The sequence below is a fragment of the Mustela erminea genome, chromosome X (genome assembly GCF_009829155.1).
Source record: "Mustela erminea isolate mMusErm1 chromosome X, mMusErm1.Pri, whole genome shotgun sequence".
NCBI lineage: Eukaryota > Metazoa > Chordata > Mammalia > Carnivora > Mustelidae > Mustela > Mustela erminea.
The window spans coordinates 56748275-56772973 of NC_045635.1; the positions used below are offsets into that span (position 1 = coordinate 56748275).

The 24699-nt window shown below is 44.3% G+C and overlaps 1 long non-coding RNA gene across 1 annotated transcript in view; it reads left to right on the top strand.

The window, feature by feature from the left end:
• The first annotated feature begins 2722 nt into the window (after positions 1-2722).
• Positions 2723-24699, top strand: part of LOC116582971 — a 32879-nt gene continuing 10902 nt past the window's right edge. Inside the window, exons 1-2 of the long non-coding RNA XR_004282571.1 lie at positions 2723-2933; positions 20858-20891. This is a non-coding gene — a long non-coding RNA (uncharacterized LOC116582971). The remainder of the gene's footprint in view (positions 2934-20857; positions 20892-24699) is intronic.

Here is a 24699-nt window from a genome sequence, read left to right on the forward strand (position 1 = left end):
GTGTGAGGCAAGGGAGGCACCCATAGATTCAGACTCCTTATGGAGTGCAGGAGGCAGAAGGAAGAAAGAGAGGAGGGAGGATTCATGCTAACTGAGAGAACCCAGTACATGTCAGGTTCTTCATGTCTCCCATTCCAAAGCTGGGAGTTGAGTAAATATTTTTATCCTCATTCTCATGTTACAGCCAGGGAAACAGTCCTGGAGACAAAGTGGCTTGCCTTAGATGGTACACAGTCAAAAAGTAGCTGGGTGTGAATCTGAACTGAGGTTTGGATGATGCTTTACCAGAAGCAGGGAGAGTCAGGAACATCCAGGAGAGGAAGAGAGAGAGCAAGGGAACTAATAGCTATTGAACACCTACTATGTGCTGAGTGTGCTAAGTATAAATAGGTATTATCTCATTGACACCTGGCAGTAGCCCCCTTATGTAAACAGTGAACCCACAGTTCACGGATGAGGCACCAGGCTTTGAGAAGTGAAGTGTGTTTCCTAAGGGAACCCTGCTAGAAGGTAACAGAACCAGCATTCAGATCTAAGTCTGTCTGGTCCCAAAGCCATATATTCTTCAATAATAACAAATAACATCTATTGAGAATTTACTTTATGCCAGGCATGATACTAAATCTATACTAAATGCTTTAACTCATTTAACTTAAACCTCCCAAGTAGATAGGTGCTGCTATTATTCCCCATTTTACAACTGGGAAAACTAAGGCCATAGCAAGCCCGAGGTCACCCAGTTAGAAAGTAACAAAGCTGCAATTTGAATCCAGGCAGTCTACCTCCAGAGTTCATGGGCTTAACACTGTTTTCTAATATCCTCAAAGCTAAACTGGTGTGAGAAACCCAGAACTGAAACCAAACTCCTGGCCTCTCAGGTCACTGTTTTGTGCACTATTGCCTCTACAGTAAATGTCCAAAGCCCCTTCCTCCCAGTAGCCTGAATCTAAAGAAGGAGATAGACTCCAGGGAGCAAGAGTCATGTGGCCATCCTTGGAGGTCTGTTCTCCTGCCATTCAGCCTCTTCTCCAAAAGTTGGTTCATGGTTCTCCATCCTCAGGTCCCTGGCTGTGGGGGAAGAGGGCATATTCTCAGAAGAGGGCACAGTACTCTGCTCTGGGTCTTCATGTTACTCTCCCACCCTGTGCAAGGGGCTTTACCTTATAAGACTGTGTCCAATGGGAGGTGAGTGGGAAGGAGCCAGTTGTCTTGTCTATGGCTGACTATCATCCTGACAGGGCCCAACAGAGCAGACATCTGAGGCACCACAGAGGCCAGAGCTAGAGAGAAGATGAGAGATCAGTTATTGTAACCCCCCCAGGAGACAAATGGGGAAACAGAGGGCCACAGAGTACATTGTAAGCAGAGCTGGAAAGATTCTCACAGACTCTTAGGACAAACCTCTGGACCAAACCGCTAATGAAGAAAGTCCTCAAAGAAGCAGTGGCGTCCTCAGAGATTCCCAGGATTTGGTCTTTTGCCCAAACAGCTGGGGTCTCTGAAAGGGAAGTGAGGTCAGGGGGAGTTAGTTATTCTGGGCCTTGTGATGACACATGCCCCCAGAGATTCATGCCTGGCCCTTTGCCATGGAGTTCCTAGGAGCCTTCTGGCTGCCAGCCACAGCACCCTGCCTGCTGAGCTTGGGGGAGGGGAGAATCACTGCTTCTTAATGGCTTCCTGCCCATAAAGCCTCTAGAACTGCCTGGTGCCAACTTTATTTTTGTTGAAAGAACTGACTTCAGTGTTTCCAGGAGGTTCAAATTCAGATTCCAAGCTGAACTTCTGGATCTGTTCAGCCTGGAGTGCTCAGGTTTCTGAGCATGGAAATAGATGAAGGAGGAAAGCTATCATTTCCTCAGATGTTCAGAAAAGGGCATACACCTGGGTGATCCAAGGTAGGAGAGAGTTACGATGGCCTGAGGCAGGTAGATCAATGAAATGGCCTTTGTGGACTCAGATTCTCTTTGGAACACTACCTGACTTCTTACAGGCAGCACAGGAGGTCTAAGAGGAGCTGTAATTATTGTCCAGAATGCAGTTTCTTCTAGACTTGCCCAGTACCTAACCCCCAATGGGAGTCATACAAAAGACCTGAGACTTAGACAACTGTGACCCTGCCTCTCACTGCACAGCTGGGAAAACTGAGGTCCAAAAAGGAAAGTGCCATCCCATGGTGCCAGAGTGATTCATGATTCTTAACTTGAGAGTGGGGGTTGGAGAATGAGAATGACCCAGGGACCAAAGGCCCAGAGTCTCATGGCTGAAAAAGTTTCCCAGGCTCATAGCTTTTGTGCTTCAACCAGCTGTCTTCACAGTTGCCTAGGTTCTGCTTGGGTTGACTGTTGGCCTCCCTGGGCTCTTTTCCTGGCACTCTTTCCACAGCCCCTGTGTGGTTTTGGTTGTACACAGAGACCCCCAGGGAGAGCTGGTGTGTCATTCAGCAGGAGGCAAGAAGGCATGCATGCCAGAGTGCAGGTGGCAGAGTGACGGGGGAGCTAGCAGGCAGGACAGACTCCTCCAAGCTTGCAGACTGTTATGTTCAATGAATTTTGACTGGCATTGCTCTCCACTCCCAGCCAACCGGTTAACGGTGCTGAGTTTGAATCAGTGACCCGCCTCCTGGTCCCTCCTCCTTAGCTAGCCTCTCTCTCCCTCCTTCCCTCCCACCTTCCCTCCCTGGGGCCCTCTGGGAGGCGCCTGAAGAGGAGGCAAGCAGAGCTCAGGCCAGCAGCCGCCGCTCTGTTCCTCTCTCCTTCTTGCTGGTGCACTGGTGCAGTAGATGGAGCGCAGGGCCGGGGCTGATTCTCACGAAGGCAAGCATCCTCTCCAGTCTAGTCCCTAGAGAGAAAAAGGCCTGTGCCCAGCAGGCCAGCTCCCTGCACCCCACCATGCCTCTGCTGGATGTTTTCTGGGCTTGCTTCAGGGAAGTGAAGGTAAGTGATTGCACAGACCCAGCCCGCTCTGCTGCTCAGAGAGGAAGGAGGCAGCTGGGGACCACTGAGTCCCAGCGGGAAGGCAGCTGGGCTTCTGAGACTAGCTTGGAGCTGGAAAGAATTGATTCAAATCTTGTTTCTGTCACTTTAACCAGCTCTGTAAATATCTGCTGTTTTCCCATGAAAGTAAGTCGACTAGCTGACTATCATAAAACCTGCCTCCATTGCTTCCCAGGCCTTGCCACAAAGGCAATATTCTTAACTCCTTTGAGCCTCAGTTTCCTCAGCTTTAAAATGAAGCCAGTAGTGGTACTAACCTATGTAAGGTGATGAGGTTGGTATTATTGTTTATATATGAAATGTTTGCAAATAAAAGAGATAATGCGTGTTAAGTTCCTAGCATGATGCCTTGCATATAGCATCCATACGAGTAACAATTACTATTATTATGATTATTATTATTCATTTCCATCAACATATATCAAGCTCTATGTTAGGCACCATAGGAGTTCCATGAAGACAAAAAGGGACATGGCTTCTGTCCTCAAAGATGAGGTAAGAAAAGTGACAGATCTTTATCAAGCACCAGTAGTGCTAGACACTATGCTGGATAGTTGGTCAGTAAATATTTGTTGAGTGCCTACTGTATCCTGGGCATGAGGAATAAATGAGCGCAACAGGACCCACAGGGATTTGCAGGGCATAATTTCTGCTCTCAAGATCCTAGGAACTGATATTTATTTAGTATCTGCTATATATCGGACAGAGGCACTTTCAGTTCATTAACTGTGGTGGTAATCTTTACCAAAACCATTGTTTTCCTGTTCTTATAGATGCAGAAGGGACACTGTAAAAGATTAAGGAAGATCACTCAGCTATGCCTGACAGAGTTAGGATCTGAACTCCTAAGTCCATACCTCTCTTGAGACTGTGTAGCTTCCCACAATTTAATTCAGGAGGGAAACTTTTAACTAACTAGCCTGACTGAGGGAAGGCTAGGACCCTGGGAAGGAAAAATCACTTCCACCAGAAGGGACTTGGAAAGGTTTCGCCAGAGGTCACATTTGGGCTGAGCCTGTGGCTTGAAGGAGGAGAAGACTTTGTCAGTCCAAAAATCGGGGAAGGGCATTCCAGGCATGCCTGGCAGAGGGACATTTGTGAGCAAGAGTCTGGAGGCAGTCAGATGGTGGTGAGTTTAGGGGAGGGCTGGTTTCGTGGCATCCCTCAAGTACAGGGTCTAAAGGGAGAGAAGTTAGAGAGGGGGAATGGGGCTGCCTCCTGTAGGGTTTGCAATTGATCCATGAGGCTGTGGTCTTCACCTAGTCGGGGGTCCTAAATGAGATTTTCACCCATCTGCGGTGAAATGGAAGAAAAGTGGGAATAATGTACAATTTTCAGAAAGCTAAATTAATTCAATTCAAAAGACTGTTCTTTATTTAGAGATTATTATGTCCTTCTGATGGGGTGGGGTTCAAGAGCAAGATATTTTAAAATATGAGCAAATAAAAAGTTTGCAGCAGTCTGTTCCCTTATCTGTTTATTTAAAAATTGTCTTTCTCATCTATGAAATTCTGAAGTCCAGAGACTGTTGTCTTAAGGGATTGGGAGGATTTCAGTAAAGTAGGGATATAATTCAATGGACACTTTTAAGAAATGCACTCCAGGGGTGCCTGGGTGGCTCAGTGGGTTAAAGCCTCTGCCTTCGGCTCAGGTCATGATCCCAGGGTCCTGGGATTGAGCCCCACATCGGGCTCTCTGCTCATCAGGGAGCCTGCTTCTCCCTCTCTCTCTCTCTCTGCCTGCCTCCCTGCCTACTTGTGATCTTTATCTGTCAAATAAATAAATAAAATCTTTAAAAAAAAAAAAAGAAAGAAAAGAAATGCACTCCAGCAGTCTTCCACTCCGGTGTGGAAAGGCCCAAGTGATGATGCCGAGGACAGGAAGGTAGGTGTGATGGCAATGAGGCTGGGTGGGGAGGAGAGGATGGGAGATGTATAATGGTAAAGAGAAGGCGGGGGGGGGAAGCAAAAATGTCTGTGAGATTTGACACCTGATTGGTACCACTGTCCTCTACTCCAGCTAACCATTCTGGGTGCATGGTAGGGATTGAAATCACTTTGCAGTCATTACCTCAGTCTTTCAGACTCCCAGCTAACACTCCCTGCCCATGTCAGCCTCTTAGAAATCGTTAGGACAGGAGAGTCCCCCAAAAGGCTTGGAGACCTCTATCCCTGTCCCAGACAATAGCATACACACACACACACACACACACACACACACTCACTCACTCACTCATTCATGCATGCCCACAAACACAGGATATACCCATGTGTATTTGTTTATAATTACACACTCATGTGCATAGACACACCATTCAAGTGTGCACACACATGCATAGCAAGACAAACACATACACGTACATGTTCACGCACAGTGCACATCCCCAATTACATAAACTCATGCACATATGCCTGCATACACATACAGAGACAGGTACACAGGTACACAAAGAGACACCCTCCCTTGCATAAGCATGCAGACACACACAGACCTAGACATGTACGCAAAATCACGTAGATGTACAAAAGTGTGCACATGGCACAGAGGTACATGTGCACGCATGCCCACACACAGGGCTGTGGCAGATGTTATATCTCAGGGTTAAGAGGCAGCCTGCCACACCCACCTACATGCGGCTTTGCCAATGCTACTGCTTTGAGGTCCCAGTCAGATAGGCAGGCCTTTTGGGCTTCTAAGCCTGGTCAGGGGCATGGGCTGTGCTGAGCCACCCTCACTTTCTGAGGCAGGTTCCTTGCGAGCAGACACCTGACTATGGGAGACCTGACTGCAGAAAGGGGCATAACTATAGCCAAGCTGGCCATGCTGAGAGGGATCTTTTGTATTGTCTCATTCAAACTTCTTTTGGTCCTAACAGAGAAACCGAGCCCCCTATCTTCCCATACCATGTGGTGCTCTCGATCAGCTGAAGAGGTGTGAATGGGGGTGGAAGCAGAGAAACTTAGGTTTGAATTACATCCCCCTGATACACACACACACACACACACACACACACACACACACACACACACACACTAGCTTTGTGCCTTTGAGCAAGTCCTCTCTGAGCATCTGTTTCCTTATCTTAAAAAAATGATACAAATCAGTGCCCGCCTTACAGAGATGCCATGAGGATTTGGGGAGGTTGTGTCTTTAAAGTGCTTAGTATGGGGAAGGTGGTCAACACATGACTTGTTAGAAGCATATTTCCAAACTGTACACTGGGGGCACTGAGGCAAAGAACAAGGATTATTCTCTATTTGGAAACTCCAGGGTTAAGATCTCATGGAACTCTCTTTGTATCAGGTGGGCATATCTTTTCTTGGAGGGCACTGACCTGGAAGGTGGAGAATCTGACTGGAGCTCCATCTCAGCCACGACCTACCCGTAGGTGACTTTGAGAGGGTCAATTCTTCCTGCTGTATCTCAATTCTTTTCTCTTAGAACAGATAGTCATAAAATACCAGAGATGGAAAGATCCCCAGAGGTCACCTGTTCCTCCCCATTCCCTCCCTCTAAACTACAGATGAGACACAAAATGGAAAGATACATGCTCAAGGTCACAGGGAAGGGGGGCAGCCAGGACACGGCTGGGTCCACACATGGTCTATGTAATAGACCATAATCTCCTTCCTTCCACTGCGGCAAAATCCAAACACAACTTGTCTGCAGTAGAATCTAAGGGCAATACCGGGTGGGACTTTTACACACATATCACATATACATGTACACATAAGCATACATGGTAATACCCATATCTCACCCAGGAGGCAAAGCAAATTATGGACAGAAAAGTCCTTCGTAAACTGGGAAGCCTTGGAGAGTTTAGCCATTCAGTCATGGTCCAACAAGCAACACCATTTTTCCCCAATCACTATACTCACATACTTAGTCATGCATATGAGTGCATAGGTGCACAAGGGCTCTTTTGATTCACCCAAGGACATATTCTCAAGCACCCTGTCCTGTGAGTGCACTGCCAGAGTGTACAAGGGACTTGTATGTAGCTGTTCTCACCAGACTCTTAGGTACCTTTTCACACTCCCTCCGCCTGCTCATTTTTATGTACCTACATACACTCACAGGAACACACATACTCATGTGTGCTTCTTCACCCTGGGGCTTTTTCTGGTGCCAGGCCAATTCACAACTCCCTAGTCTTTGTGCAGAATCAGCCTGGCAGAATATGGTGTGAAAGTGTGATGGGAACTGGGTGATTCAGCTGTTGTACTCCCAGCCTCCAGCATGTCTCTGCTTTTCCAGGCCTTTGTCCTTATTGTCCCAAGGGAGACCAATTTGCCACATGTACTGTGTACTCATTGTGGGAGAGGCAGGAAGGAGTGTAGAGAATTCAGGAGAGGATATGAATGTATAGAAACTCTTAAATGCTTCTGGATGGCAGTCCCACATCCCATGTAGGAGTCCTAGCACATCTTGCCAAAAGGATGGCCAGATATTGTTGCATGCCTCCAGTGATGTAGAGCTAACCACCTCTTCAAATAGGCTGTTTCTTTTTTCTAAGGTTTGTTTATTTATTTGAGAGAGAGAAAAGGGGCAGAGCGAGGGAGATAGTGAGAAAGAGAGAAAGAGAATCCAAAGCAGACTCCCCAGTGAGCATGAAGCCTGACTTGGGGCTTAATCTCACAACTCCAAGATCATGACCTGAGCAGAAACCAAGAGCCAGATGCTTAACTGACTGCACCACCCAGGAACCCCTCAAACAGCCTATTTCATCTGAAGACACTGTCACGGGTCCCTTAACCAGTGTGTGTGTGTGGGGGGGGGGGGTAGGTACATCTACCTCAGATGTACCTCTCAGATGTACCTGTACATCTGAGACTTGTACATATAGTCACCTCCCAATTACTGGATTCAAAGACAAGAATTATGACATACTCTCAGGTCATGGGAAAACCACTTAACAAGTGCAGGGCAAGGCCTTATACCCCATAGAAGGAGTCTTCACCCTCAGGATCTCTCTTTGCAGTTCCACAGTTTAGTCAACTTGAGTGGTAGGTACTGGCTCCTGACATAGGTGAAAAATCCACACTATGGTTTGCCCCTGTGTGGCTAATGGAAAATCGCCAAGTTGCTGGCATATGTCACATATTTGTGAGACACAAATCAATAGTCTGAAGTAAAAGAAGAGGTGTGCTAACATTATTGGCACACATGGACTTAAAGAGAGTTTTGAGTTGGTTTCTGGGTGATCTAGAAAGCTTTCTGGGAGGAGATTTCTGACTCAGAACAGAAAGCAGATGTGCGGAAAGAACACTGGACATGGAGTCAGACTGGCTTGGATGTAATGCCCAGCTCTGCCATATCTAAGCTGAGTGGTCTTGGGCAAACCGTCTCTCCTCAGTGGATCAGACTTAGTGGAATTGCCAATGAAATAATGTGTATACAAGCCCAACACATAGTAGGTGCACAATTGGATCAGAATCTGAAGAGTAGGGAGGATTCTTCAAGAAGGAGTAAGTTTGGAGACCCAAGAAAGAGGAGGCACAGAGCCAGGGGGCTTGCCCTGGATATAGATATTGGGTGTGGACAGTTATGGGAGCAGGGGTCAAAATGAGAGCAGGCGTCAAATTTGGGTGGGGAGTTCGACTTTACTGAGGGTGCTCTTAATGCAGTAAAAAAGCCAGGGTCTCTACAATAACAAAACATGGAGTCAAGCCCTTCACTCTCTGAGCCAAAACTTGCTAGCTGTGTGAGCTGTGTGACTTTGAGAAAAGCACTTCACCATTTTGAGCTTTAGTTTCCTGCTCTGTGAAATAGAGGTGATAATAGTGCCCACTTCATAAAGTTGTTATGAGGCTTAACTGAGTTAACATATATAAAGCACCTGACACCCAGTTAGTGAGCATTAACCATTTTTATTATTTGTACACTGGGGAAAATTATAACTCTTAACCTCATGAGGTTGTAGTGAGGATCACGTGAAATAATGACGGCAAGACCTATTGACATGTTTATTTATTGTTATCTTGAAGAAAATGGGAAGTTTCCTTGAACTGGGTACAGTCTTGAGGAATTCATTCCTTCACTCATTACCAAGCAATATTTATTCAGGGCCTACTATGTGCCAGACACTGTGTCAGGCCCTGAAGAGATAGACAAGCGTTAACAAAACAGCTTTGGGCCTCTAACCTCATGGAACTTACTGTCTAGTGGATATAAAATGAGTGTTTTTCATACTCACAATCCCCAAGTGCCCTGTTGGTGGGAATGACTGATTCAGTCCAGAAAATGCCAAGGTATTAAACTGTTCACTTAACAATTTTAGTCTATCTAGCACCAGTGCATGACAATTCCCATCTAGTCTTCAAGGCAAAAGAATGGCTAAGCTGGAGTCCCAGGTACTTCCTGCAACAGCATAGCCAGAACCATCTTAAAAGTGGGTCCAGACTGGAGATGGAGATAGAGACCTCCAGAACTTGCCTGATCTGAACTCTTAACCCTGGTTCCTCTCTCCCAGTTGCTCATTTCAGCAGAATTGATACTGTTTGATCAAGTCATCAAGAGATTGGACAATATTTTTCTGAGAACTGGGAGAGATGGAGGTGGGCACTGGGGAATTGAGATGGAATGGGAAGCAAAGCTTTGACTTTGACTTATGTCTTGGACACTAATTCTTACTTTACCTTTAGTTTCATTGGCACCAAAAGGAGTATGAGTGGGGGGCTGGTGGGAGTGGAAGACATATCTGACAATATGGCTGGTGAAGACAGAAGTAACTGGAAGAGGTTGCAGATTGGCAATGCCAGGTTTGGGTTTTTTTCCCCTCCAAAGTACTACAGAAAGTTATTCGCTAACATTTACAGAGAACACATTATGTGGTAGACATGGTAGACACTGTTCCATGCCCTTCACATATATTAACTAAGTTTATCATCACAATAACTACAAGGCAGTTATTTGCATCATCCTCATTTTACTGAAACACAGAAAAGAACTTAGGACAACTAACCCAAGGTCACACAACCATTATTGGGATTTTAAACCCATGTAATCCAGGGCCAAAGTCCATGTTCTTATCCACCATGTTTATGTAATCTCTGCTCAGTTTCTGCACCTATAAAGTGACTATGTTAGACTGGTTTATCTCTGTGAGTCTTTCCAGCTCTTTCACTCTCATCATTTTTCATATATAGTTCTTTCAACTTCCAAGCAAAATGGAAAGCAAAACTGCCCGCCAAATGTCAGTGATGTCTACTCAAGGTCCCTGGGGAAGGGGCAGGGAGCCCAGGCTCAGGAAAATGAGCCTGCCCTGGAGGTTGGTCCTCCCAGCAGCCAGCAGGGCCTGAGAACAGCTGGAGGCTTGGCAAACTCTGGGAGCCATGGCCTGGCCTGCATTTCCAAGTTACTAGGAACAATAAGAGGGAGCAGCAGCCCAAGTGGCCTATGCTGGGATGTGGGATCGAGGTTTCACAGAGGGGTGGAGGAGTGGAGTTCCTTGACCCCAGCTCTCTGGCCCACCCCTCAAGCTGCTGCTGCTGCTGCTGCAACCTGGGACCTTGGAGTCCACTTCAACTGGCATTTCCAAGGCTTGGGTTACCAAGGGGCAGAAGAAAGGAAGCCCTGGACTTGGGGAATGGGGTTTGACGTCCTGAAAATTGGTGTGGGCTGACTTTCCCTGGACTCTTCTCTGCCCTGGGCTGGGTCACCCTTGGAGCTTGGGAGAAGAATATGGTATAATATTAATATAATATTATAATATAATATAATCCAGTAGCTGCTGGAAATGGGACACTACTCTTCTAGCCCAGGTCAGCATCTACTTCCCCTCTCCAAGCCCCTGCTTCCTCAAGTACCACATGGGGAGGATATTCTTTACTTCAAAATTAATTACAATGATTACATATATGGAAGGGCCTGCCATACAGTAGGAGCTCAGTAAATCTGAATTAAATTTGAAGATAGTTGATTGGATGTTCTAGGTGATACTGGACCTATGGTTTGTGCTCTGAGTTTCCTCGTCTGAAAAAATAAGATTTACCTGCTTGAGGAGAGCCTGGATTCAGGAACATCCTCTAGAAGTAAAGATAATAGGAAACCTGATGTTACTTCCCCAAGGCTCAGGAAATGGGCTATTTAGGTGACTCCCTTCTTCTCTTCTCCCCACCTCTACTCCGATCCCTTGTTGAACTAGATGTAGAGTCTGTAAAAAAGGCTTTGCTTCACCCTGGACTACTGTGTCTCTCCTCCTCTTCAGTCTTTCCCTGCACTCACTCCATCCAAGGCCCCTCTCCTGGAAGGACTCTCAAGCTCTGGACAGGAAGAAGGGTCCCTGTTGGCTGGTGGGAAAGTCAAGCCTTGAGATATGACATTCCTGAGATTATCCAGAGAACCCCTGGGGGTTGCAGCTGTGAACTCACTCTCCTCCCTGGCTCTCTCTCGCCTACTGTGGAGGCAGAAGGACAGGAAGGAAGGACAGAAGGACAGAAAGAGCCCCAAAGGCAAAGAGCTGGCCCTGGAACAGCCCTGCTGACCAGGTGAGAAATGGGGAGTGAGAGAGAAGGAAAGGAGGCCCTTCCACAACTGGCAGGAAGGAATTAAGGTGAAAAGAGTTCAAGGCAGCAAGAATTGCTGTCATGGGAGGAGTTATAAAATGATACACAAATCAGCATTCCTGAGGCTACAGGTCAGATACTTTCTTGGGGGGGTTGGTGAGGTGAGTTGATATGAGACCACCATAGTTCTGGTGGCTAGGAAAGGACAGTCAGGCTTTCTAGGGCCACACTCCTAGCAAGCATAGGACACTTTGTACCCTCAGAGAGGGCATAAAGGAAGTAGACCCTCTGGGGATTCCTCACAAGGCTGTCCCAGACTCTGTTCTACAAAGATCTAGAAATTATGTCTTCTATTGCCCCTTCCCTGCTGGGATTGTCCCTTGCCCTCCTCCCTGTGATGGGAGGATGAGAATTATGAAGGACTCACCTATCATTATAGGCAACAAAGAATTGGAGGACCAGCAAAGAATTGGTCGAAGGCACATGGTCAGGCCCAGAATGCCTGTGTGGGTCAGTCTTACTCTAAATTAGGTCTCCTTTCCTCTTTCCAGGAAAGAGATTGGCATCCTTCAGGGCTGTAGCACCCTTTCTCAACAGACATCACACCATGAACGGGAGCACATGTCCCCAGGCCTCCAGGATGGGGTTTAAAAGTGGTATCATGACACCAATGCTCCAATTTAGGACCTGGTGGCAGGATGATTCTAGACTCTGCCCACACAATGCCCTTCATTACCCAGATGTCTCCATACTGGACTCCGTGCTCCTCTAAGGACCCAGCCTTTGTCTTACCCACCCCTGTGTCCAGCTCCACACAGCCCCTATTCTGGGCCTAGCCTAGAGGGACTTGACTGAGTGTATAGGACATACATACATACTCAGACACATACCACTGGCCAGATCCACTGCACCCCATCCTAGCAGAGAAACCCTAAGATGCAGAGATGTCAGCTCTGAGAAATCAGAAAACCCTGCTTCCCACAGTGGCCACAGTCTGTGTTGGCAAAACACCAGCTGGGGCTGAGCGGAGGTGGTGAGGGCCCACTGTGGAGGCCAGGAGGGGCAGGCTGTGAATAGGGTTCTGTGTGGCCTAGCTGATAGGGCTGGGGGAGGCTGGAATGTGAAGAACGTGCTCTCATGACTGGCCCCGAGCTTGGGCCTGAGGCACAGGGTTGGCCAGGGGATGAGGGGGAGCAGAGAAACCAGGCAAATAAGGTTTGAATAGTCTCCAGGCTTGCCCTCAGATAGCAGGGCAAGGGCTGGTCACAGGACTTGCAGGCCCAGCAGAGAAGTTGCTGGAGAGAGTGAGGTCCATTTCTGCTGCTTATGGCTGAGGACTCCTCAGGTTTGGACAAGGTCTGCCTTTGCAACTTGTCTCCAAACCACCCCACTCAGACCTCCCACCTTCTCACCCAGCAGCAAGCTTTCTGTTCCCATCCCCTTTTTAGCTCATGTTCTCTCTTTTTCACACTTTCAACGTGATTTCCAGTTTCAAAAACTCCTGATTTGTCTTTTTATTACCCCCTAGACTGCAAGCTCCTTGAAAGGCAGGGACTACATCTGCTTCTGTGGGACTTTGCATCTGTGGGTCTACCACAGTGCCTTCTGGAGAGCTCTGAGCAGATTCTCCACAGACCCCTCAAATCCAACAAGTTCAAAACCGTGATTCATTATAAAAGGAAATTCCCCTGTCCCCTACCCCCAACTATGTCTTTTCCTCCCTTCCTGACCTCAGTTAATAGCCCTGTTATCCACACAGTTGCATAGGTCAGAAACTTTGGATTCATCTTTGACTCCATTTTTATATTTCTACATCCTGTCATTGACTTTGGTTTTACCATGTAAATAGTTCATATATTTGTCCTCTCCTTTTCTGTCCCAAAGGCCATTGCTGCAATCTGCTCTGGCCTCTCTGTCTCTAGTTTTGTCTAACCTCCCCCAGTCCCATTCCCAATCTATTTTCACCCATATAAATCTGACTGTGGTACTCTTCTCTTTAAGCCCCTTCAGTGGCTCCCCAGTGGGCTCTGGATAAGGTTCAAGCTCCTTCACATGACCTACAAGGTCCATAATCTGGTCCCTACCCACTGTTCTAGACTCATTTCTTACTCTGCTCTCCAGCCAGACTATACACTTGCACAAATCACATGCTTTTATACCTCCTTGCCTTTTCTATGCTCTTCTTTCTACCTGCTGTGCTCTTTGCTCTCTTGCCTGCCTCATAAACAACTGTTCATCTTTTTTAAAAAAAGATTTTATTAATTTATTTGACAGAGACAGCGAGAGAGGGAACACAAGCAGGGGGAGTGGGAGAAGGAGAAAGAGGTTTCCTGCAGAGCAGGGAGCCCAACATGGGGCTCGATCCCAGGACCCTGGGATCATGACCTGAGCCGAAGGCAGAACCCCAACCAACTGAGTCACCCAGGTATCCCAACTATTCATCTTTTAACACCTGTTCCAAATATTTCTTCCTTCATGAAGGCCCTCTTGACAATGCATCTGCATTCCCAGCACTCTGTTTGCTGATATCCACAAGGTTTCATGCTTTCCAATAGCACTTACATGGAACTGTGATGATTTGTGCATGTGGCTTCCCCTCCCACCCACTTGGTTGTGATTTGCTCAAGGGCAGGGAATGTGCCCAATTTGTCTGAATCCCTGAATACCTAGCACAGAGGCTGGCCCTGACAAAGCCTGTAGGGAGTGAATGAAGGAATGAATGAATGAGTGATTGGAACACTGTCACTATTAATCCTGGTCCTTTTCCAGAGTGGCTATCTCTGTAACTGCTAGGTTCCCAGGTTCAGAACAGCCCCAAGGACGGGGAATATGTTCTACAACAGGAAACAAAAAGAGCCTACACTCTGTAGCAGAACACTCTGATGTAGAAGTTTATGCCTCACCTTTCCCTGTAAAATTCTCAGCCACTAAGATCAAAATCCAAAGCAGAGTGGAACTCATAGTTCTAGCCCAGTCTGGGTTATCTGGGTCCCCACAGAGAAAAAAAATAGCATACAATAAAATTGGGAGCTCCATAGACCTAAGGCATAAACTTGGTTCTGACATTTGGATAAGTCATTTCACTTCTCTGGACCTCATTTTCCTCATGTGTTACATGAGAATAAAAAAAAAAAAAAACTTACCTTGTGGAATGTGTGTGACGACCAAGTCACTTATTTGTAACCTGTAAATTCCTGTGTAAAATTGAAGCCTAACTAGCACCTGAACTATCTTTAATTCTGTCACACCCATGATGGGTTGGGAGATAGGGTGGGAGAAGAGGGAATTGAAAGTGCATAGAAGAGGACTGCAGAGTGACAGTCTGCTCCACCTATCACCTCTCAGTTCATCTCCTAATTTCTCAGAATGGTCACATTTAAGACCTCACAGGGGACTGCTTCTTCCTTCTCTCCCACTCCTTTATCCTTTTCTTTTACTCCCCTTTTGTCCACCACTGAGAATTACATTAAATTACTTAATCATAGGTCTCATAGCTTGTAGGGGAATACTGTATCTGTCCCTCTTGATTGGTCTTTCCCCTCTTTTTCCACCTATCTCATTCTATTATTTAACTCGCTCATACTAGCATCCCTCAAGGTCCTTGTCAGTTAACACTGGGGAACACCATCCATCCCTCTCATCTCCTGTGGCCAATTGTAGGTTGAAGATTCACCAGATTATTTTGTGGTCTACCAAGGTGGAGCTGAACTTTATCCATTTTAAAGTGATGTAGGGCTGAGACTAATCTCCTAAGACTAGCAATCATTGTAGTCAAGGGTCTGCACCTGGTGTGGCAATCACTCTTCAGGGGATAGGAGAGATGACAAATAACTATGACAACTCCTTTCCTGATAAGCTTTTGATTGGCTGCATCTCTTCTTTCAAATTAACATCCCAACATTTCCTGAACTACTGCAAAAGCCTCCTAAAAGTTCTCCCTGCTTCCACTCTAGCTCCACAATGCATTCCCCACACAGCAGCCAGAGAATGATCTTTTTAAAGTGAAAATCAGATATTGTCATTCTCCTCTACACCCTCCAATGGCTTTATAATGCAATTTAAATCAAAGTCCCAGTTATCACCCTGGCCCTCAAAATCCCTTGCCTCTCTCTTCAACCTCTGCCTGGAATATTCTGCACCAAGATTGTCACAAGACTCGCTTTGTCTTATCATGCAAGCCTCTGTTCAAATTTCAGAACCTCTGTATAATAATAAAGGGGACAGTCTGACAAGAAGCTGTAACAATTGTAAACATTTATGCACCCACCGTAGGACCACCAAAATACATAAAACAGTTAAAAACAAACATAAGCGAACTTATCAGTAATAATACAATAATAATAGGGGCGTTGAACACCCCACTTACATCAATGGACAAATCATCTAAACAGAAAATGAACAAGAAAACAATGGCTTTGAATGACACAATGGAACCGATGGATTTAACAGATACATGCAGAACTTTCCATGCTAAAACAACAGAATGCATATCCTTTAAAGTGCACATGGATCATTCTCCAAAACAGATCACACATTAGGCCACAAAACAGTCATCAAAAAGTTCAAGAAGATCAAAGTCATGCCATACATCTTTTCTGACCATAAAGCTATGAAACTAAAAGTCAACCACAAGAAAATCTCTGGAAAGACCACAAATACATGCAGATTAAATAACATGCTACTAAACAATAAAGGAAGAAATAAAAGTATATGGAAACAAATGGAATTGAAAACATAAAGGTCCAAAGCTTTTGGGATGCATCAAAAGTAGTTCTAAGAGGAAAGTATATAGCAATATGGGCCTACCTCAAGAAATAGAAAAAACCCCAGGGGCGCCTGGGTGGCTCAGTGGGTTAAAGCCTCTGCCTTCGGCTCAGGTCATGATCCCTGGGTCCTGGGATCGAACCCCGCATCGGGCTCTCTGCTAGGCGGAGAGCCTGCTTCTTTCTCTCTCTCTCTGCCTGCCTCTCTGCCTACTTGTAATCTCTGCCTGTCAAATAAATAAAAAATCTTTAAAAAAAAAAAAAAGAACTTTAAAAAATAAAAAAAATAAAAAAAAAGAAATAGAAAAAACCCCAAATAAATAACCTAACCATACACCTAAAGAAGCTGGAAAAAGAAAAACAAACAAACCTAAAATCAGCATAAGAAAGGAAATAAAAAAGACTACAGCAGAAATAAATGATACAGAAACTAAAAAACAGCAACAAAAAACCACAGTAGAACAGATCAATGAAAACAGAAGCCAGTTCTTTGAAAAAAAATCAATAAAATTGATAAATGCCTATCCAGACTTATAAAGAAAAAAAAGGAGAAAAGATTCAAATAAATAAAATCACAAATGAGAGAGAAGACATAATAAACAAAACCATGGAAATACAAATAATTCTAAGAGAATATTATGAAAAACTATATGCCAACAAATTGGAAAAACTAGAAGAAATGGATAAATTCCTGGAAACATATAAACTACCAAAACTGGAGCAGGAAAAAATAGAAAATTTGAGCAGACCAATAACCAGCAAAGAAATTTAATCAGTCATCCAAAAACTGTCAAGAAACCAAAGATAGCAGATAGCTTCACAGGACAATTCTACCAACATTTAAAGAAGTGTTAATACCTATTCTTCTTGAACTATTCCAAAAAATAAAAAAAGAAGGAAAATTTCCAAATTCATTCTATGAGGCCAGCATTACCCTGATGATACCAAGATACCAAAACCAGATAAAGACTCCACTAAAAAAGAGAACTACAGGCCAATATCCCTGATGAACACGGATGCAAAAATTCTCAACAAAAACTACCAAACCAAATCCAACAATATATTTTTAAAAAATCATTCATCATAATTAAGTAGGATTTATTCCTTGGGTTGCAAGGGTGGTTCAATATTTACAAATCAATCACTGTGATACATCACATCAATAAAATAAAGGATAAGAACCATGTGATCATTTTAATAGATGCAAAAGAAGCATTTGACAAAGTATAACAACCATTCATGATAAAAACCTTCAAAAAAGGAGGGCTAGAGGGAACAGACCTCAACATAATAAAGGCCGCCTATGAAAAACCCACAGTTAACAGCATCCTTAATGGGCAAAAACTGAGAATTCTCTCCCTAAGATCAGGAACAAGACAAGGATGTCCATTCCCTCATGTATTCAACATAATACTGAAAGCCCTAACCACAGCAGTCAGACAACAAAAAGAAATGAAAGGCATCCATATCAGTAAGGAACAAGTGAAACTTTCACTATTTGCACATGGCATGATACTCTATATAGAAAATCTGAAAGATTCCACCCCAAAATGGCAGCAGCTAATACATGGATTTAGTAAAGTCACTCAGGATACAAAGTCAATGTACAGAAATCCGTTGTCTTTCTATATACCAATAATGAGGCAGCAGAGGAAGAAATTAAGAAAAAAATCCCTTGAACAGTTGTACCCAACCAACATAAAGAGAGAGATACCTAGAAATAAACCTAACTAAAGGGGTAAATAACTGTACTCTGACAGCTACAAAACATTGATGAAAGAAATGGAAGATGACACAAGGACATGGAAAGACATCTTGTGCTTATGTATTGGAAGAACAAATATTGTTAAAATGTCCAAAATACCCAAAGCAATCTACGCATTTAATGCAATCCTTATCAAAACACCACTAGCATTTTTCATGTAACCAGAACAAACAATCCTAAAATTTGTATAGAACCACAAAGACCCCAAATAGTCAAAGTAATCTTCAAAAAGAAAAGCCCAGTTGGAGGCATCAAAAGTCCAGACTTCAAGTTATATTATAAAGCTGCAGTAACCAAAACATTATGATACAGTCACAAAAATAGACACATAAATCAATAGAACAAAATAGAAAACCCAGAAATAAACCCACCACTATATGATCAATTAATCTTTGACAAAACAGTAAAGAATATCCAATGGGAAAAAGTCTCTTCAACAAATGGTTTTGGGAGAACAGCACACCAACATGCAAAAGAATGAATCTGGACCACATTCTTATACCATATACAAAAATAAATTCAGAATGGGTTAAGACCTAAATGTGAGACCTGAAACTGTCAAAATCCTAGAAGAGAGCACAGGAAGTAGCCTCTTTGACACTGGCCATAGGAACTTTGTAGATGTCTCCTGAGGCAAGAGAAACAAAAGCAAAAATAAACTATTGGGACTTCATCAAGACAAAACATTTCTGCACAGCAAAGGAAACAATGAACAAAAATTAAAAGACAGGGGCACCTGGGTGGCTCAGTGGGTTAAAGCCTCTGCCTTCGGCTCAGGTCATGATCCCAGGATCCTGCGATGGAGCCCTGCACCGGGCTTTCTGCTCAGTGGTGAGCCTTCTCCCCCGACCCCCCACTGCCTGCCTCTCTGCCTGCTTGTGATCTCTGTCTGTCAAATAAATAAATAAAATCTTTAAAAAAAAACCTAAAAGGCAACCTACAGAATGGGAGAAGATATTTGCAAATGATGTATCTGATAAAGGGTTAGTATCCAAAAAAAATATAAAGAACTTATGAAACTCAACAACCAAAAAACATATAACCTAATTAAAATATGGGCAGAAGCATTGAACAGCCATTTATCCAAAGAAGACATACAGACAGCCAACAGACACATGAAAAGATGTTCATCATCATTTATCATCAGGGAAATGCTAATCAAAACTACACTGAGATATCACCTCACACCTGACAGAATGGCTCAAATGAACAACAAAAGAAACCACTGGTGTTGGCGAGGATGTGGAGAAAAAAGAAACTTCACACACTGTTGGTGGGAATGTAAACTGGTGCAGCCACTCTGGAAAACAGTAAGGAGGTTTCTCTAAAAGTAAAAACAGAACTGCCCTATGATCTAGCAATTACACTGCTCGGTATTTACCCAAAGAATACAAAAACACTAATTCAAAGGGATACATGCACCACTATATTTATAGCAATATTATTAACAGTAGCCAAATTATGGAAGCAGACCAAGTATCCATTGACTTATGAATGGATAAAGAAGATATGGTGTGTGTGTGTGTATATACATGGTGTGTGTGTGTACACACACACACACGCACACACATACGAATATTACTCAGCCATATATAAGAATGAAATTTTGCCATTTGCAATGACACAGATGAAGCCAGAGAGTATTATGCTAAATGAAATAAGTCAGTTAGAGAAGGACAAATACCATGTGATTTTACTCATATGTGGAATTTAAGAAGCAAAACAATAAGCGAAGGGGGAAAAAAGAGAGACAAAGAGACTCTTTATAATGATAGAGAACACCCTGATGCTTACCAGAGGGGAGGCAGATAGGGGTGATGATGGGAATGAAAGAGGGCACTTGTGGAGTTGAGCAAAGGTGATAGATGGCATTGGTGAATCACTATATTGTACACATAAAACTAATATGTTAACTAACTGGGATGAAACTAAAAACAAACAAAAAAATTCAGCTCTTCCGACACACCCTCTCTGTCCACCTTTTCTAAAACAATTATCCCTATTATCCCCCCCCCTTTTTTTTTACCCTATCACTTCCTACCTCATCCTGTTTTTTTAGTTTCACCTTCTTGGTTCTAAGTGATGTCTGAAAATTCCTTATTTGTTTTTTTGTTTGCCTATTCATTGTTTGTTCCTGCTCTATGAGAACAGGGACCTTATCTGTCTAGATGATTGCTACAGCTTTAGCATAGTGGGTAGTGCTCTACAGGGTACTGGTGCTCTATAAATATTTATTGAATGAATGACTCTAAAGTGTGTTTTATTTTATAAAGTGCTTTCATGTAAACTGATTTCTCACAAAGCTTATGAGGTTGGGATTATTACCATTGTAGTCTTAGGGATGCAGAAACTGAGATTCAAGAAGGCATGTCTAATATTACATAATAAGGTAGCCCTGAACTTGAGCTTTCCAATTCTAAATACTGCTCTTCCCACCAACATACCATGTTTCTAACCAAGGATGGTATGTGCAAAGCAGCTGTTAACTGATTCTTTGATAATCCTTACTGTTGGTTCTTGGAACAGCCTTGTGAGCTGTGCAGACTGTCTCCACTCTCCTGACTTAGGGAAACTCCTCAATCCATGAGAGTGAAGTGAACCAGGGGAGTCAGTGGAGTGGGAGAAAATATTATGGATCAGGCAGTCAAAAGTCTGGGCTTTTAGGCTCTACTTGGCTTCCCATTGTACTTCATTCTCCTTTTCTGTAAGACTCAGTGTATCTTTCTGTAAAATGAGTAGATTGAACTTGCTGATTTCAAAGATTCCTTCCAGTTCTGACACTGAGTGGGTCTCTGCAATGTATTGACTTCTCTGTTTCCTTTGCAGTGCTTCCCATTGCTGCAGAGGAGGAAGAATACCGGTAAGTGTGTGAGGTGGGGGTCACAAGTGTCATGTGATGGGGCAGAGCTTCTCAGTGGTACTCATGGCCTGGCTGATCTTGTTCCTGAACAATGGACTAGATTCAAAAATCTGGATACATCCTCTGTCTCCCTCCAGTGGGCATTTTCTGACCTCTTTCAGTTTTTCCTTTTGGAAGGGAGTGAGCTTGCAGAACTTCTTTATTTCTCAGACAGAGGGTTTTCTCTAGTCAGGGAGCCAGGGAGGATTTTCCTAAAGATCTATCACCAAGTATACCCATCCATATGCTTCCCTTGTTCCCAGGTGCCTACTTCCGACCAGGATGTATATTAGGGGTGGGAGGTATGTTGGGAAAAGGAATAAGTAAGTGGAAGATAAAGGAAAGAAACACGACATTTAGAATTCAATGTCTGTGATATTCCCAACACTTTCTTTATCTTAAAGGCTTCTAGGAGGTTTAGTTAGGATGGAGGGAATATACATAGCCTTTTTCTAACAAGTTTCTTTGAGCCCGACTACATATTTGCCTTTTGTCGCTGGTGTCCTACTTGGGTGTGGGCAAGTTAGTGGCATTCTGGGAACAACTCCCTTTCATTGAGGAGGACACAGTTGTCTGGAAGGGATACCTGGTTTGGGGAGGAAGAGAAAGAAGGATCCTGGCCAGGAATGAATTTGCTGCCAGAGTCTGAACTCTGGGTATTGGCTGAGCTTTGCTGAGGTCATTTAGGCCATCCTCGGAGCTCTAGCCCGACCTCAGCCATTCCCACTGCGTAGTTTTTCAGGATGAGCTCAGGACTTGACTGAGCATCGTTTCTAGGTGGAAGTTAGGGCTGAGGGTCACAGAAACAGAAGGCATCAATGAACAAGTGGCATGCTAAGGGCCTGTGTGAGGCGCCTTAGGGAGACTTTAGAAGCGACCTGATCTCTTGCTCCTGAAGACCTCCCCAAGCAGTTGGATCCAGTTTGGGCACAGTTTTACCTGAAAGCAGAAAGGGGATCTAGTGACCTTCCAAATATCTTCCCACCTTAAGATCTTGAGTTCTTGGGTAGTGGCTGCTAGAAAAAAAGAAGAGTTGTCAGGGCGAGGTGTTTGTTTGCATTGCCATGACAGCAGATGAGAGAGGACCTATTTTGAAGTAGGATCCCTGCAGTGATCAGCACAGAGCCTACATCTGCTCTTCCACTCCCCACCTCCTCCCCCATCACCATTCCAGCATTTCTTGCAGAGCACAGTTCCTGCTTTGCAAAAGCGACTTCTGGGTACACAAGATCTGTGAGCTGTCCATCCTGGGAGAAGAATAAACTTCTCCATTTCAGATACACCAGCTGCAGAAGCTAAAAGGAAGACCCTAAGACCCTGAAATAATGACCCTCTCAGATGAATACACTTGCTGCTGCCAAGTTAGAATGTCTGTGCCAAGCTCAGTCAACCGGGCTGAATCCTGGAAGGGTGGGCACCAGGTGGCTGAGAGCCTGTGGCTTCCTGAGGAAGAAGAAGAGTGTCTTTTAGGGGGTGGGCCCAGGCAGAAGAACTTGCCACCTGCAAAGCTTAGCTAGTACTAGTTTTTGTCCTACTTCTTTAGGTTAAAGTTTGAAAATGACTATTGAAGGGCAAAGTCAATCCAAGGACCATCTGGCACAAATTATGACTTTATGTGGATGTGGCAACAGAAGCAACAAGGCACTGGGAATCAAAGGACCTAGATTTTAGTCCAAATTTCATTACCAGTTCACTGTGTGAGCCCAAATAAGGAACTCCCTATCTCTGGACCAGTGTCCATTTTATAGATGAACTATTCTATAGTTCATCTATAAAATGGAACTTAGTGCATGAAGCTCTTGTATGCATCATACAAGATAGTGCGTTAAGAGGTCAAAATGCTGAACAAATGTTATTATTTCTGAGATCTGGCTCAGGGAAGGAAGAGAACTCTTGGGATTTTTATTCATTTATTTTTGGAGTATGTAATACCTTCATATACCTCAAACTTCAAGAGATAGGAAAATAAAAATTCTTTCCACCCCTGTCCCCCAACCATCCAGCAGTCCTCTTGGAGGTGGCAAATGTTACCAGCTTCTTGGACCCTTGAGGAGTTTAAAGGTCTCAAGTGAGTTTGCTAGACAGGATGTCAGCAGAGGTGGCTGCCTGATTTGGGGTCGGGTGGCGGGGCGGGGTTGGGGGGGTTCCTGATGAAGGGAATGTGTGGAAAAGGCAGTGGAGAAGGAACTGTGGAGGGGAAATGTGGGGCAGTAGTGGAAGAAGCACGAATATGGATGCCAGGAGGTCTGGGATCCAGTCTTGACTGTTCCAATCATGGCTGAATTATCTTAAGAACCTTCCCTTCTCTGACCCTCAATGTTCCATCTGCACATGAAAACTATTGTGTTCTCGTATGCCATTCTGACAAGTTCCACAGGAGTTGAACAGATATGATTGAAGAGAGGACCAACTAGGGACACTGTAGAAAAGAAAAAGCCAACTCAAAGTTGACAATTGAATATGATTTACGTGTCATCTTCTTCATATTGAGATCAGCCAATTGAAGGTTTCTCTGACATGCTATTGCTTTTGTTCTGGTGATCTTACTGACAGAGGAAACCTTTGGCACTGTCTTCACAGGAAACTATTAGGAATGTCCAACTGACTTTAACATATGTAGTGCTGCCCAAGCCCAAGAGGATGAGCTGAAGGACCTTTGATAGCTGTCAAGGAATCCACCAGCACAGTGTTTCCCAGATTTTACGTATTTGTGAATCAACTTCACAATTTTTGCCATCACTTCATCCTGTGCCAGTTCATACTTAATTTTTTCTTTATATCAATCAGATTTTAAACAATAACCTTACTCAAAGCCATAATATCTATGAAATTAGTGTTTGCAGTACTAGTTACATCTTTCTTAATACATGTTGAATTCAGTCTATATCTATCATGATTCAAAATGTATCACTCCAAATTATCCTGTGCATTGGAAAACACAGAGGTAGCCGTAACACAACCAGCAGGTCAGAAGGAGGTTCAGGCCTTCAGGGCCCACTCCAAGACTCACTAATGCTCTTGGGCTTCCTAAAACACTTCATACTCCTTCCAAGACCTTGTATCATGTTATGCAAGCATGAATTGCTCCTGAGATAGAAAAAGGTTCTGGAGGCCAAAAGGAGCTCCCTACCTCCAAACAAAATGTATAATTCTAAATGGCCTCACAGGTGCTGAAGTGAGGCCATTTGACTAGGGAACCAGGAGCTCTAGGTCCAGTTTTGGCTCTGCTGTTTGCTAGCTGTGTGACCTTGGGCCTGTCCCATTCCCTCTCTGGGCCTTAGTGTCCCCAACTATAAAATGAATAATTTGGTCTAATGATCTCAAAGGTATCTTGCTGCTCTGAAATTCAATGACTTTTTCACTGGTACCCCATACTTCTGCTTACCCATTGACTCCCAACAGCTTGCAGAGGTGAGAAGCTGCTGAGCTGAGCTGAGCTTCTACTACCTCTGTGCCAAATCCTCCCTCAGGTCCCTTGCTCCCAGTGCGCAAAGTCCCTTTTGTTGCCTGAAGCCATTCAGGGCTCCTCTCCAGGCTCCTGCAGAAGTGACTGAGGTGACCTGGTGGGTAATAGTTGGCCTGTAACAAGAGTCTGCTTCCCCAACCCCGCTGGCTCTGGCCTGGCTGCAGGCTTGGCCTTAGCACTAGATTCTGTGTATCAGTTGCCCCAGACCCCTCCCTCGGGCTCTGAAGGAGCAGGGAAACCAGTTAAAAGGGGAAAAAATATAAACAGATACATTAATTTAAGTGCATTTATTTAAGCTGCTAG